This window comes from Nematolebias whitei, chromosome 21, assembly GCF_014905685.2.
Source record: "Nematolebias whitei isolate Nwh7 chromosome 21, NemWhi1, whole genome shotgun sequence".
Lineage (NCBI taxonomy): Eukaryota > Metazoa > Chordata > Actinopteri > Cyprinodontiformes > Rivulidae > Nematolebias > Nematolebias whitei.
Genome location: NC_056518.1, coordinates 2,391,265 through 2,395,850, shown reverse-complemented (window position 1 = coordinate 2,395,850; position 4,586 = coordinate 2,391,265).

The window sequence follows — 4,586 nt, the reverse complement described above, 5'->3', positions numbered from 1 at the left end:
GATATTTTTCAGAAATGTCTGTGCGAAGCTTGAAGCAACGGAAAATCATGGCCGTATGGTTTTCCTGATTGTAAAGCTGATTAATTATGTTGTTATTTTCAATTTTTGCCAATTAATGTAAATGTGTGATGTGTTAAACTTGATTCTGTTAATAAATGACCACATTCATTTTGATGGGTCAAAGATAATTAACGTCTCACGTTACATTTTTAATAATTCAATGCATGACATTATTCAGTCCAGAAAAATGAAAGAATCCGTTTAATTTATGAATATATACAGCATATGTTCATCTACATACTGGCGGCCCGTACGTTTGTTTAAACATTCTGGTGGCCCGTAACAGGTTCATAAATGGACTGTTATATCCGTGTAACAATTGATTTTACATATTGGCATGAAATGAAAAAAAGTGCAGATTGTAGCTGTGTGAAACGCAGCGTGTTGAGCTGAGATGCTCAGAGAAAGCTTGCAGCTAGTGATGTTTTGAAAGCTGAAATTGAGAGTCAATGTGTCTTTTTGAAAGCTGAATTTGTACATCTGTTGTGTGACAAAGTTGATGAGCTGTGAAAAACGTGGATTCTGTTTAAACGGACGGAGGTTCTGCTGCAGACCCGGTTCTGATCCGGCTCGGTTCTGATACGTTCGAACGAGTTGTTTTAAATGGTTGGAAAGACGTTTTTAAGACCGGAGCGCCGTCTCCGTGAAGCTGAGAGTTGATTCGTTACATTTTTTAACAGAAAATAGTGCATTTTGACAGTTTAAAAGACGAAAAGTTGAAGGACTTTTTCAGGCTAATGCTAACAAAGATAGCTGAAATGGCGAGCAGCGATTGGTCGAAAACCGCTGTGTTGGGTCGCCCTGATTTGCTGAGAGACGTGTCCGCGTCACTTCCTCTGATGTCAGGTTGTAAAGCTCGGTTGCACCGAAGCCTTTTCTGTGCTTAAAATCACTAAATGTGCCGTGCCACATGCCCCCAAAACTCATGTTCATGCAAAAAAGTCGTGCTTGTTGAAACAACGCCACGTTTAAGCTTTGAATCCGTTCAGAAATGTTGATTTAACCGAGTTTAGCCTATGCTAATTTTAAGCTAAGCGGCTAACGACAGGATGTCAACAGAACGTCCACAAGAAGTTGTCATAGGCTCCTGCTGGTAGAAAGCTAACACTGCCCCCTCCTGTAGAAACTTGAAATCACAGTTTCACTTCGTTTTAGGTTATTTTTGGTGAAATTAGACGTGCTTATTTCTGTCAGACGCATCTTTGAGTTAATAAACGTTCTTCAAGCTGAATTATTACTGTTATCTTGCATTTAAAAAGTGATTAAGGTATTTATGCAAGAAAGGCATTTACTAGGACATTTTTCATTCACTGAATTCCTCAAACGGAGGTGCAAAATGAAAAATTAGAAACTTTTTAAAAGATACGGTCCAGATATTCACAGAGTTGATAAAGTTTACTCATTTGCTGAATAGATAATACACGTTTAATTGCTAGATCACTAAATAAGCGTAATTATATCAGAAAAAGGAAACTTTTCTGATTTATGTTTACCACCTAAAACATTACATCTTATTTAATTTTTAAATAGAAGATAATGGCAGGAGAAGAGGAGTATAACAGTTTTCCTGAAGGGGAGACTGATTATTCCTCATCATTAATTTTCTTTTCTCTTTTCACCCAACCTGGGTTGATGAGTAACTGTTAAAATAGCGAATTTCTGGAATAAAACGGCTTAAAAAGCGTTTTTAAACTGATGTTGCTGTGAGACTTTCAAAAAAATTGCAGGTTTATAAAAATTCAGTGCTTTAGAGTATAAAAAACACTGAGAAGCTTGGTAATCTAGTATCTGTTAAAAAATAAGCACATTAAAAAGTAACACTGCAGAGAAGCATTTACTTGAATATTCATGAATTGGGGTAAAACCTATGACAGGTGCCCATTCCTCTGAATAAGTTGACTTATAACAGTACTTTTGTGTAAATCCAGAGCTAAAATAGTGTGAAACTCAATGACACTCGAATACAAATATTTACCTGTTAAAATAATCTGAAGTTGGCAACGGTTTATCAGATAAAGTGCTACACAGTGAATACCATGACAGGTGTGATGGAAAAAGATTTAGATCCTTATGAGATGAAGGACTATTTAGAGGATGCGTTAGCACTGCTGACAGGATCCTTACATCCATATGGCAAACAGGTGGACAGCATGAACCCAAAAGAGTTATTGGACAATCTGATGGAGGTTGCAGAGAGTGTGACCTCTACAGAAATTACAAGGTCAAGCTATGAAAAGCTGGCTAAAATGGCAATCTTGCTGAAAGAATCATTCTATACAGTGGTTGAGAAAGCTGACGACCTTGAGATAAGGTTAAACAGCGAAAAAGAGGTGGTTCAGGAAATTGAAGAACACATCCTTCAATTTAAAAGTGAACACGAGATCCTCACAAAAAAACATTTTGAACAGATGTTTCAATCACAGCAAAATGCACGTGCAGAAATTGATTCACTGAACAGCAAAATATAGTTACTTAATGCATCACTATCTGAAGCCAGGGGTGCTAAAGAGCTGTTGTCCAGAGAATACTTTGCATTAAGACGGGATCACGTTGTGACAGTGTCACAAGTTTCCCGCTGCAAAGCTGAGATAGATGTGCTTAAAGCACAACTTGACAAATGCAGACTGGGAAAAGAGGCATTACTCCAACATTGTATGTGTTTACAAGGTGAATGTCAAACATCACAGGAACGCCTGAAAGCTTGTGAGGAGAAACTAGCCGCGGCAACAAATAAAAGTTCTGACGTGGGGCGAGTTTGTCTGGAACTCAAAAAAGACAAAGGTCAGAGTCTGGGTCATCCGCCAACACCTCAGAAAGATTTTGGTGCACCTCTTGCTCTTAATCCCATTCTGCCACCTCCACATATGTGTAGAGAAACACTTCCACCCTCATCTCGAGTGATAGGGACAGACCTGAACAGGTCTCCTCCACCAAACATGCAACAGAGTGCATGGACACTTCTTCTTTCATTAGATGTTCTGCTAAAACTCTCAAAATATGTACAACGCTTTGTACCGGGACCGATGGGTTCAACTGGAACAAAAGCGTACCTGAAAGACCTAGAATTCAGATTGAAAGGTTATCCTAATGCTACGGTTGAGGATAAAGTCAGTCTGATAAGGCTCACTTCAGACAGAGAGGTGTTCACCTTCATCGAGCGTCTACCTGATACAACGAGAACGGATTACAACCTTCTGTGTGAAGCTTTGATCAGAGAGTACGACCCCTGCACGGGACCTGCTGGTTTCCCAGCCGCTGACAAGGTCACGCAGGGCAAGAATGAACATCCAAAAGTTTATTACAAAAGAATCTTCCAAGCTTATTTTGGTTACAGAAATGAAACCGGAATGGAGGAAGAGGAAGGTTTTAAATTTGTTTTCAGCAAAAATCTCCACACTGACATACGCTCTCCACACTGACATACGCATGTCAGTACAAATTATGGCAAATTTCAGAGAAAAATCCATAAATGAGATTAAACAGTGTGCTGTGAATGTGTTTGAGGCATGTTCTCATGCTAAGACGCCCATAGAGGTGTTTCCTGGTATAAAGGTTAAACCCCACTCCCTAGAAATGGAAGGACGGCGTGCATTGACCCCTCCTCCTAAAACAGGCGAGAAAAAGCAGTATTTTCAAACTAACAAACCGCGTAATGAAGGTGCACGCTGGGACAAAAAAGCTCCTCTTTCAGAGGATGAACGTGATTATCGTATATGGGGTGTGCGTAGGACGCAAATATATGGGATCCAAGAGGACCCATATTATCAGGGGAAGTCCGAAAAGGAACCCCCAAAAGACGTACCTAACCCTCCCCCACCTCGGACGAAACGAACTGAGGCGATAAAATCACAAAGGTTCCAGAAACAAGGCCCTACACCTCTGAGCTCGGAAGAGACAGAGAAAATACGCAGGTTTTTAGAAACTTTGAAACACGCTGAAATGGGAATCCAACCAGGAGCACTATGTAGTGATGTGATCGCTACTAAATCTGAAGGCGCGAATGACAACATTACAGATGTCGGTGAAACACACCAAGACATTATTGTTGTGGCCTCCAACAACCCCTCATCGGACGAAGGGGGGGGGTAAACTCACACACAAACGATGATGAGTCATCGAAAGCTGAACACTCAGAACCTGATTTTCATGATTTTGAACTAGGCATTCCAGTTCTGGGAGGACTCTCAGATAACCTGGTACCGAGTCAAGAAACTGGGCCAGTATGGTTAACAAAACCAACACAGGCCACAGCTCTTTTCTCAACCAATGATGTCGACCAAGGACTTCAAACCTATGGTGTCTTACCCATAGACAAGTCCGACGACTCAGAAAGGGATTCGTTGGAGCTCCCCAAGGAGCAAGAACCCTTAACAGTCTCATCACAGATTGATCAGGTGGTCGCCCAAGCCGACACTCTGACATCTGATGAAGAAAGAGACAAACTTCGCCAAGTTCTTTTAAAATATGAAAAGTCATTTTCACCTGACCCAGACATCATCCAACTTCAGAAGTTGGATGATCCTGCA